Genomic DNA, 12,692 nt, shown 5'->3' with positions numbered 1-12,692 from the left:
AAACTGAATGATTGATTAGCAGTCGAGTCTCGGTACAGCTGAATAAAAGCAGCATGTTTTCACTCACTCAGGGTTGTGTGTTCGGTGAATGAAGAACGGGATTGGAGACGGAGGTAATAATAATAATAAGAATAACAATAATAATAATTGTTAAATCAGCTCACCGTGTTTGTCTGTATAGTCCGTTTTGTTTGTCTCTTTTGTTTTGGTGAATGTGCCGTGTCCTGTATTTTTGTTTGTTACAACCTTTTTATTTTTTGTTATTAAATGCTGAGCGAAACCATTCGCTCAGCTCCACCAAACTCCACTTCTCTTGTTGTTTATTTTCTGGCTCTGGTCTGACGCCACCCACTCTGGCCGTCTTTGTGACAGTTCTCCATTATGCTTAATAAGCATCTCCTCCCCTCATATTCTCCGCTCAAAGTATTCATTGACATGAGACCTCCGAGCCTCTGCTAGCTCAGTTGCTACGGGGCTGCACTGATATATGTGCCCTCTGCATTAGCTGAGCTAGGGGGAATGCATAGTGAACACTCCACTCCATACCAATCAGGGGGAGGGCTAGCCTATCGAAGTGACTACCAGGGTAGAGAGTTCCACACGGGTCACTTGAACCCCTCTGCATTCCTTTTTTGTGCAATTAGTTTTCTGAATCCTTGAGCAGCTTAAACTATGTCAATTTTCATGGTTGCCCAACTGCAGTTCGCTGGAATGCCACCAGGGCTTTTCAGGGAATGAATCAAGTTTGCACAGCATATTGCATTAAGCTACATTGCTCCAGAAACACAGCAGACTTGGTCAGAGCAGAGCATTTATTATACTGCATGTTAACCAACAAATTACAGCTATAAACAGGTATGATTGTCATAGCATTTATATTTCAGGGATAGCTGTGATTGTCCAGATTGAGACCGCTAGAACTCAATTCACTTAGTGTCTAGTCAGTATAGCTAAAGATATTTCTACCACAAGATAGCATAGACCAGGTAAGAACCACAAACTCCAATGAACCTGGGCGGGATTTTAATTACAGCAGATAAACAGTTTCCAAAGACTTGGAGAGGCCTAGAAAGACATTAGGTATTAACAGTGACCTGGACAGACCCAGATCGTCAGGCTCAGCCGGGCATGCTGTGGTCTGCAAAAACATAATTCAGGTTTCTTATTATCTGTTAACAGGTTTGTCAGTTTCTGTGTTCTGTGGGCTGCGGGTGGAGAATAAGTGGCACAAGCATTCCTTAAATGAGGCTGTGCACATCATATAACTACCATGCAGTCTGGCACGATGTAGCACAATTAGTTTCTGCTTGGGAAAGATCCAGGGGTGGATGGGGAGGTTGTTTGTGTCACGGTTATTTGGATGGACAGTATTTGTGAGTCTTCTGTGGGAAGGCTTGCACAGTGCATGCTGTAGCGAGTGTTGGTATGAATACCAATTATAATTAAAAAATGCATTGCACCTATAGTATGTAGTAGGACTGACAGAGTATATGAAGAGATCTCAGTTCAAATTGGGTCTATCCAGACCACTTCATTTTGTTCTTTCAACCAACAATGCTAACCTTCTGAATGACTGAAAAAGAAGAGGCTTTCAGCTGAAATATAGCCTGTCATGCAGAATGACTGTCATGTTAACAAGCTGTAAAAGACCAAACATGCGCGCCTCCCTTGGCAAATGTCTCTGCTGCACCAACAGCAAAAGCCTGTGGTCTTTTGGAATTTCTAAAATGTTCATGTGTGTTACACTGACTTACACAAACCAAGCGAAAAATATTCACATTGGAAAGAGAAACCAAGAGCATCTTACACTTGATACAAAGTTCAAGCCATAGAAAGAATGGGGGCATTGCTGTGACATCACATAGGTTCTCGTGTGTTGAAACAAGATTAATAATGAATTTAAATGTACCAATGCTATTTCTTTCTAGATATTTTGTATCGAATGCAGACATGTATTCCTTTACCATTGATATTACTTTATTTCATTCACTTACATGCAGCTAACAAAATATTTCTGACTATACAGGTACTTGAATTGCTATTGATTTGTATATATTGTGGCATCATATTAAAGCTCCTACATTGCCCTTGAGTTAAGTTCCCTTCCACACAAGTCACATTTAACTTTTCAAGAAACCACAACCCAGTGCAGGCCTACCGCACTGCCGAGGTTTACCACATCCATCCCTTAAAGCAACAGCCCATCAAAGACCATGCTTCTCTTATTGAGGCTGTGTTACAGCACTACTGTACTACAGTAAAAAACAATACCGAGCATCAAAAATCAGCCATTCTCGCCCAGTAAAATCTAGTATATCACAGTAAAAATGATGCAAAGGAGAGTGACAAAGGACTAGCATAGGGAAGTCAGTTTAGGCATAGTAAATGCTTGGTAAAAGTACAGTTCCAATCACCACACATACTTTCCACGATACCTTTTATGTGGAGAACACAAATATATCTAAGAAATGGTTCCTTGGGGATCAGGTATTGAGTGAAAGACAGCAGTAAGGTGAGATAAGAGCTCTCGACTTTCTAAAGAAAAACAGTATTTGGTTGGTTAGAATTTGATTTGTTTACCAACAGGAATAGCAACAAATCCAGTGTCAGCTAAATATAATGAGGCATGCATTCAAATATATCAATCAATATGGATTTTTGATCAGATTGGGTAATTCAGAGTGAACACAAGCAAGAGCAAGGCCAGGAAATAGGAAAAGAGAACACAAGCGACTTTGTGGTGTTCACTGAAGGGGTGTATTGATCCGCTATTTAATGCATGGTACACAATATTAAAATCAGCTCATACATATGCCCTATGTAAAAGGGCAAGGAATCAGACACTGCATGCAGCTCTCCTTTGAGAACCAGCCTGAACACAACAAACACAAGACCTGCCTGTTAATATAGGCTAGGAATCCCAGTGGATACAACTGGTCCTGCAGACGTTCTTCTTCTTTAGGGATTATAGAGTTCAATTCCAAACACAGAGAAAGAAATCAAAGAAGGAATTCCAAACACAGAGAACAAAATCAAAGAAGGAATTCCAAACACAGAGAACAAAATCAAAGACAGAATTCCAAACACAGAGAACAAAATCAAAGACGGAATTCCAAACACAGAGAACAAAATCAAAGAAGGCACACACCTGGAAAAGAAGAAAAAGAAACAGAAATACAACAGTGTTATAAGAGCTACTTATTTGTATTGTTTTGAATATTCCACTCCAAAGGGATATTAAAGATGCTTTTCAAAGGTTTTGAGCATTGACCAGACAGGATCCAATCTAATTTAGTGAGATTCTAAAACTCAATGTGAAACTTGACTTTTGCAGAACACTGTACCATTTCAAATTATTTTTTTGTTTACAGGTTAAAAAATAATCAATAATAGCCAGTTATCAAGACTACAAAACAAACATGTACTGAACTACACAACACAATAAATATTCTTGTTTAAGGCAGACACACAAAATAACACCAAGGCTGTTTAAGCAAGTAAACACAAAAGGGCATTGTTTTCACAGAAAAACAACTAAACGAACAATTTATGTTTTACTGCAATATTATATGCTACATTAATATGCATCTGACACTAATGAAAACATATTGCTTTTACTGAGACTGAGTCAGGTTTTAATGAAAAGCATTAGCTCGGTTGCACATTACATGGCAATGAAAATGGAATGGTAGGTGTATACTTCCATTAACTTTCTAGCTGGAGGGACAAGTGGAATATATATATATATAGAAACCTGAGATGGAATTATTTTCCTGTACCAGCTTTACATATTTTTGTTTTTTTAACATATTCTCATTTTGTTGATCATTAATGCACATTTCTGTATTGTGGGTGTTGTCAAGTGATTGAAAATGAGACATTTTGTGTTGGAATTGAAAGTGATGGATTTGAAGGCTATATCGTTCCACATTGGATAATGTTTAAAAGCCATCAACCTTTCCCTCTAGCTAAAGTTGAAATGTAGATACTACAAGTCCTGTTCCCAAGCTTAGCCTCTATTGCTATAGGCCATTTGTGAACAATGATGAACAATAAGATGACTGAAGGCTATGGCTTTGGTGCTTCATCAATAACTTCCTTCCAACAGCAAGTATGTCACGCTTCAGATCATATTCCTAGTGCATGTGCACTACAGGGCAGCAGCTGCTCAGTACTGGGACTGCAGGGTTACCATGCCCAGCATTACATGTTTAAGGATGTCGAGGGCTCAAACTCACAAATCAGTGTCATAATCATGCATGCTTAGTTTCCAAGGATGTTGAACGCAGGCATTACTGCTGGTCAGTGATTATTTCAGACCATACATGCAGTTTTTACAGTCAGACAGATATGGGGTCAAGTATTGTATATAATCTGTATTCTCACTATCCAGTTATGAGAGATTCTGAAACTGCTTTGCTGATTTTCAAATGTTGAACAAGGGCTTGGGAAAAGAAATGTACTAGATTAGATTAGCTCAAAGCTGCTCTGATGTAAACACTGGCAGCACAATACATCATTAGAACTGGCTGTTTCATATTACTCAGCAAGTAAAGTGCACTGCGTTCATTACCAGGAATTATACATTAAAAACAAAACAAAAAAAAACTTTTTCACAAGCACATCAGTGAAGTTATCGATTCTCTTCACTGACTGGCATCTTACTGCCTTGGCCAAGAAGGATAAATATCTTTTAGCTCTTAAATCTCTGGGGGTGTGAAGGGGTTTGTGGACTTGTCATGTAGACTCTTCACTTACACCCATATCCCGGTCAGTAGTCCTGCCTGTTGTCCATCAGGTATTAAACACTATCACAACCTTAGCAACCAAATCAGATCACACCATTGCTGGAGGATAGGTCACGACACACTAGAGATATTGATTTCTGCAGTGTAAGGAATGGAACCAGTTCAGCAACGTAAAAAGAAACACGTTTAGATATAAAGTGCAGTGAACTCATACGCTACAAATGATTGCTTAAATATATTACAGCTTATATTATAGGTGACCTATTGTACTTCATTTTGCACATGATGGTGTGAACGGACTTGGATCAGGTGCACTGCCGAATGTCCAGGCCACTTACTAATCCAAAATACTGTGCAGGCAAGAAAGAATCAAAGTTGCAGCTCTACTACAGCACTGTCATAGCATAGTGCTGTTATATCTTTATCAGTGCTAGGATTGCATTTAGTTTGCAGATATTGAAGGAGGGAGTTTATTTCTGGAATTAAAAGGGACAGTAATAAACAAACAGAACATAGTTAAAGGAATGAGGAGGGTTAGGGAGCTGTAAGTAAACAGATAGGAAGAATGCGTTCTGAGCCAACAACAATGAATTAGTGCAAGTGCTTTTCAATTGCTTCTTTCAGTTCCTCAGGGAGACAGTAAACAGCGGTTCCAGGAGCCATAAATCAGCAATGGACCAAAATAACAGTAAGAACCAAGGAAGTAACTGGGTCTGTGGTATATGTTCCGGTGCTGGGTCGAGTTTAGTCTGAGCTCACGTTAGGTTGATGATATTCAGGACATGTGAACACTGAGGAGAGCACTCTTGCTTAACTCATTTGGAAAGGTGGATAGAGTGTCAGCCTGCAAGCTGCATCTCCACACATATACACCACTGTATACAGTAACTGCCTCTTAAAAGATTTTTTTACATGCAAATGTATTTTGCATTTGAGGTGAATCTGCAAATCTCAAATGAGATGCTCTATGATTAACACTGACAACTGTATTAAGTGCCTTAGCAAAGCATGTCCATTAAAGTAGTGTGCAGAGACTACTGACGTGCGCCACAAGCATCCCAAATACATTAGGTGCATTTTGTGATGTGGGGCTATCTCAGCTAACACCAGAACCCAGTTCACCTTGCCACCTCCTTGGAGAAACTGAAAAAGTTCCCATGTATGAAGAAGCCCATTGCCCCGTGTAAAGGCATTTCCACACAGATCATTCCCATATGGCAGAGCCCAGGGCAGAAGCACAAGGGGGACCCGCAAAGAGAAACAGGCAGAGACCTCATCCACAAATTGACCAATTTATCCAAACCTCACTGTGTGTTGCCGTCTCCGTTTTTTTAGGATATAATTATGCAACCTTTAGATTAGTTCAGCATCTAAATAACCTATTTTTCTTCGAACAATTAGCATGGGTTAGCATTACAGGCCTCAGGGATAATCCTAGCTGCCTTCTCTTAAATGGAAACAGCTTTCCCAGCAAAGAAATCTGGAATGCTTCCTGGTTAAAAACGACTTTTAATTCTATGATGGGGACGACGTAAAGATACCTTAAAATGTCTAATAATATCCTAGAGAAGCAACAACAGCACCATAACAAATGCCCAGTGTATTGCAGCCAGGCCACAGTCTTTAATAAGAGGGCAAACAAGACCCTTATCCAAGTGAAGGTTTCATGAAGAGGGAAAGCGTCTTTTTATTGTGCTGATGCGGTGGAAGAAAGAAGCAGCAGCAACGGTTGCACAGTGCAATGAAACGCTTTGTTTTGGATTAATACATTTACTCCATCATTTTCTTTTTTAACATTAGAATTATGCACATTTAAATAATGGTATTACAAATTGGTCTAGAAAGATCATATCCTAGGTGCTGAGAGAACCAGCCGCTTACTGCGTTGACATTGTCTACACCATTAGGGATTTTACACAATTATCTTCTCCATGAACCTTGATTACAGGTCCTTGTGGCTATAGCATCTTGACTGACCCTGGGGTTATAGTGCATATGCCTTATGTATATAACCTTTAACCCCAGGGTGAGTCAAGCTCCCCTTCTGTTTATTTTACTCTTTTTAATATGCGTTTCATTTTCGTTGCCAGCTACTGTGAGACCTCATTGGCTTATTGAACTCAACAAGGAGAACCACGAAAAGCAAAGCTAAGGAAACAAGCCTGTCAACAACTGAGGCAGTGTAGTGTAAAATGCGGTGTTAAATTTGTGTGGCACCGCGATAACGTATGCTGGCAGGTTAGCCTTTTTCATGAGGACTGCATCAGGGATAAGACAACCGAGTATTTGCGAGGTGGTGTTAGCAGAGGGTCTGCTTAACGCGTCAGAAATGTGGTTGTAACGGGTGAAACTTTCAAGTGGTTACCTGCTCCACTGCTAGCAACAGTTAAGCATTTGACAGTGAGCGTGCTTCATAAAAGGTAATGTTATGAAAAATAATTTCTGTGTAAAATATGCTCCATTGCACTATGATGCTTGAAACAAGACTTCCTAAGCCTAAGCCTAACCCTAAACCTAACCCTATGCCTAAGCCTAAAGCTAGGGAAATAAATTGATAAGGACCGATGAACCTGGTTAGCTGAAATGACCCTGGAGCATTGTGTGCAATTCATTCTCAAAAGCCTGTTTTGTATGTATTACATTCTGTTACTAATTTTAATCTGGTATCAAGATGTATGTGGCCTGTTTTTCCTCCAAATAAAAAAAAAAAAACAAATTGGTAATTTCTCAGTTAAAAAGGCCATTTGTAATGAGTCCTTTTTGGTTCACAAACAATAACGATGGTCAATCTCAAAAGGTGAAAGGTTACAACTTGATTTCAGTGGAAAGCCTTCGGGTTTAATGAGTAAGCGAGCTGCAAGTCTTTAGACTCAGTTATCTGTTTAAATTATACTGCTGAGGTGGTTATTATTCCATTTACACATGAACTCCTTTTTAAATGACTGTTTTTTTAAAAAAAAGATAATTACTTACTGTCCATTACTCACTGTTTGGTCTTTTGAGGACCTAGCTAGAGAGATTTGTTTTCTCATAAATACATGGTGAGCAGCCATCCGTACGACAAATGCCACTGGAATAGATAATGTAGTATGTGCATGTGCAACTGAGATTAAAGTAAGAACACATGAACAGAGTTCAAACAAGAACAGGCACTTACAGGAATTCCTATTTACTGATACTGTATGGAACACAATACTTGTGGAGGTATGTGGACCTGTAGCTGATCCATTGCAATCCTTTATCCTTATAAAGGTGAATGAACCGCAGGTATTATTACCTGTATATTAATCAGTAGTAATGAAATGGTGTTGCAAAAGCCTTTTGCTGTTTATCCAAAAATGATCTCCCAAGGACAAAAACACATCTCTTTCCCAGTAAGACTAGTCATGCAGTTATTAAAATGAAAAGAGGCATGAATTACAAAAGTCGTCTTGTGATGAATTAAAAGGGTTTCACAGTGACAGGTGCTGCGATTACTGTATCACACCTCAACTCCTTACCGCTACCATGCATTATAGCACTCACTGCCCTCTTCTCACAATGACAACCTGAACAACATTCTGAATAAAACACACACACACACTGACACACTTATTCTCGGGGGGTAGGGGAGGGGGGACGCCCCACCCTCAGCACCCAATAAATGAAAGCTATTATGCCAAGATGAACTGCTCAATCGAAGCTTGTGTCGCCTGCAGAAGAAAAGAAAAGAGAAAGAGCAGCTTCATGAAAGCAGGGAGTGCTGGCTGGGATTGCATTTTTAATGCTGTCTGGGGTCCCTCTTATTTTCTCTGCTGTAGCTCAGCAGCTAGACAACACGTCACAGAGGATCTGCTGTAAATGTCAATCACAGCCGGCAACATCAATCATGCTCCTGACATCAGAGCTTCAAAACAGCTTGTCTACTGCTAGCATTTCAAATTTTACTTTTTTAAATTTGTATTTATTTTAACAGTATGCCCCCCGAGCAGCATGCACTAAACTGGGGTAGGAACATCAAGGATCTTGGTTCATAGAACACACCATCTACAGGTCTTAATCCACCTGAGCATTGATGGTTCTAGTTGAAGAGGATGATGAACAGAACTGTCTAAAAACAGCTAAAACTGTGCAGAAATCTTGCACAAGTTGTCTAAATACAAAGGAGTTCATCACTGAATGATTTTTTTTTTTTTAATGCACTTTAAAAGAGACAACATTAAAATGAATCAATCTTGTGGTCTTTAAAAGGCCTCAAATGAAATATTTGACTGTTTATATTTTTCGAATAAGCAAGTTATTTATTTTACCACCATTTTGTATTCTCATGTACAACAATTACAAAGGGGGTACGCACACCAATAAAGTAGTGAGGTTCCAGTTTACAAGGCAGTGCCAAAACTACCTTTTACAAAAAGAAAATAAACTGCACACTCAAAAAGCAACCCCTTCAAAATAAAATAATTTTGTTTTATTAACCAACGTTTCTATACAAAGTACCTTCATGAGGGTACAGATGTGCACACATACAGTACCACAGCCTACATGTTTCTGTTTGCTTTCTGTGAAAGCTGTCAATGCCTGTGTAAATATAGAAAGTGAGTGAAGGTAATGGGGTTAAAATTGGCATTGAAAAAAAAACAAAAAAACACAGGACTTTTATTTCCATAGCAACACTTGTATTCCTATTGTCAGAACTTACCCTGAAAACATTGAAAGCAATGTGGTAACCATGGAAACCAAAATCCATTCGGGGATCGAGTAGGCTACCACTCTGATATTAGCTTTGAGTGCTTTGTGCACCGTACGCACATGTACATTATCATACAGAGGAAACACATAAGATTATTAAGTGAAAATTGAAGAATAACATTGAAGCGCTCATACAGCATAATCACTGTACATTATAAAACATCAGATAACCCTCATTATTGCTTTCTGGCATACCTTTAACTATGTGACTAAACCATCCTTAATTAGGTGAGCTTAGCCTCTGCACGCCTAAACATTCCTTCCTGATGCACACTCCTTGGACGAAAAAAGAATCCACCCAAATAGCAATCTATATGTTATACCCTAATCAAAGATCAAGGAGGGGATCAATATTCTTTTTTTTAATTTAAATTTAAATGCTTAAAATGCAAAATAAACAAGCAGAATAAACACTTTTGCCTGAATACATTTAAAACAGAAAACAAAATGCAAACTGAGCTTCTCGGATTTATTAAAAATGATAATTACACAGTAATTTCTGACTCTCTTTGTTATCTGAACCTTAATCTGCCCAAACATCCTTATGCAGTGCAAATGAATCCAGATAAGTGACTCTTGACAATACAGTGTCTGGACAGTTTGTATTTCCCACATCAAACAAGCGCCAAGTATATGAAGATTTAATCTTGTTATTAAGTACCTCATTCAGTACTTGCTGTCATGTTTTGGGATTAATAATCCTGAAATGCTTAGATTAAACACATTCATTACTGAAATTAATACAAAAATAAACCAAACATCTCACAGCCAGTATGAGACTAATACTGGCAACCAAGTATCTATTCTATATAAATAGCTTAAAGGTTTACCACTGACACATAACACATAACACAATTACCATAGATTAAACACTGTTTAACACTGTCAAATCACAACGGGTCACTGCAACTGCTTCAAATTATAAGCTTCAGAAAGGCGGTGTAAATCTCCAAGAAGGAACAATAAGAGAGTTATCATAATTCTTGTACAATATATCCTGTTTTGTCATGTCATCCTGTGTATAGAACACAAAGTTGGAAAGGTTTATAAAAATCCAGGCTTTAAATTTAGTAGAAGTTTTGGATATTCATGAGAGATGTCAGTGGCGGTGTTTACATGCACGTGTCACGACAGTTTTCTTCATGACGTGTTTGCTGTACTTTTCAGGAAATGCATTGCTATGCAGTCCTGATTCAGAAAAAAAAACAAAAACATCTGTACCAATGCAGATTACTCAATTCATAGTCATTGAGGGGAGGGGATATTTAAATGACTGTGTCTGCTTACTAAGTAGGAAAAGAACGACTTTTAATATCATGAGGAGAGTTTCATGCGCTGCCATGAAGATAAAAACATTTAACAAGAGAAATGAATTCACGTGCTGTCGTGCACTTTCTGAATTACACCGCGCAATAGCTACTTGTTTGTCTGGTTACCTTTCAACACTCTCACACGCACACAAAGACACCCCCCCGGCAGGAAAGAAATGCTGCAACATGGGGTGAAGATAATCACTCAGTGCCATTAAGTAGTGATTAGCATTGACCTTTCCTTCTAAGGGAATGAGTGCACCCAAACCATTCCAGGAAAATGCACCCCACAACATTACGGAACCACCAGAACCCTTCACTGTTGGAACCAAGCACAATGACATTTCTCCACTGCTCGATAGTCCATTGCCTGTGCTCTTTGCACCACTAGACTCGCAAACGTGCATTGCCAGGTGTGATGAGCGGTGTGTGCACTGCAACCCGACTATGGTATCTGAAAATTTGGTTTTTGCTGAAAATGGTTGCTCGTGCCCCAGTCTCGTCTGTTTTGCCTTGCACTTCGAATTAATGCACGGATATCACGATCCTGGAGTATGCACTTCCACCCACTGTTGCCCTTTGCTGATGATGTCTTTCCCTCAGAGTTCCATGCCGACATCACCTTAGACAACATTGCTAGTGAAACATAAACAAGTTGAGCTGTTTTGGTCAGTGAAGCTCCTGTCAAATGCGCCCCAACAATCACCCCTCTTTCAAAGTCACTGAGGTCTCCTCTTGTAGCCATGCTAGCCATAATTATAGGCAACCAGGCATGTCCAGCATTTTTATACATGACCCTAAGCATGCTGGGATGTTATTTACTTAATTAACGCACGAGCCACAACTGTGTGGAAGCCCTTGCTTTCAATATACTTGGTGTCCCTCATATACCCAGGTGTTTCCATTTTTTTGTCCACTACCTGTATATATATATATATATATATATATATATATATATATATATATATATATATATATATATATATATATATAAAAGTTGTTATCTCTACTGCACCTGGCAACCATCAATTCCTACATTTTGTACAAGAAGTTCACCGGGGAAAATACCAGTAGGAGAGATTTCATCTTGAACCTAGCTTCAGCAGAAACATTTCGATCAGAAAACTGCAAAGCTGTAGGCTGCAGCAGCTCAGCCTGGATTCTGTGCTGCGAGTGACACACATGCAACAGAAATCATATGCTACTTTCATTTTAGATTAAAAACTACTTTTGTTTTTACAGTTTTGTTTGTACATAAACCTGTTTACACACTAGTTTCTTTTGCAATGTTTATTTTATTATAGTTTTTCATTTTTTGTAGTGCTTTATATGTGGTAAGTTAGAAAATAAACCCCTTTGTGTTTAATTGTTCATTTAAATATGGCTGTGCAGATGTTTGATATGATGTGCTTGAATAAAACTTTTGAGTTGTATCCGATAGTTTGTCTTTCATTTTAATACTGATGATGTTTAAAATGCACTGTGATAATGACTGCTGTTGGCAGTTGTAGTTATGAGTATAACCGCAGCTGTTCTAGTGTTAAAGTAGTCCATAAATGCACACTGTGTGCACGTGTGTGTGTGTGTGTGTGTGTGTGTGTGTGTGTGTGTGTGTGTGTGTGTGTGTGTGTGTGTGTGTGTCTGTGGGTGGGGTGGGGTGTATGTTTTGTACGGCCTTTCTGCTGGAGATTACGTGAGATTAAGTCAGAAGACCTGGATCTTGACTGCTGAAATCTAGTGAGCCACAAGCACAGTTCCTGCTCTGGTTTGCAAGGGTTTTTACAGCTATTTTTATCATGAGAAAGCGATTGACCCTGCCCTTAAAGTCGTGATGCCAAAAGGACGTCCTTTTGCTGTTTCACGATGTATTCACATGACAACGTCACACAGTCATGACTGCAGA

General features: G+C 39.0%; 1 protein-coding gene across 19 annotated transcripts in view; it reads right to left on the bottom strand.

Moving 5' to 3' along the window:
- The window catches only part of map2 (microtubule-associated protein 2), a 102,344-nt gene that overhangs the window by 47,789 nt on the left and 41,863 nt on the right, over window positions 1-12,692 (bottom strand). The window contains exon 3 of one of the 19 annotated variants that reach the window (XM_041263248.1): window positions 2,899-2,956. The exons of the other annotated variants lie outside the window; for them this stretch is intronic. The gene's annotated coding sequence lies outside the window, so the exon portion shown is untranslated. The remainder of the gene's footprint in view (window positions 1-2,898; window positions 2,957-12,692) is intronic. 19 annotated transcript variants of the gene reach the window in all.

Source organism: Polyodon spathula, chromosome 11 (genome assembly GCF_017654505.1).
Source record: "Polyodon spathula isolate WHYD16114869_AA chromosome 11, ASM1765450v1, whole genome shotgun sequence".
Classification (NCBI taxonomy): Eukaryota; Metazoa; Chordata; class Actinopteri; order Acipenseriformes; family Polyodontidae; genus Polyodon; species Polyodon spathula.
This window is presented reverse-complemented; position numbering and strand designations above follow the sequence as displayed.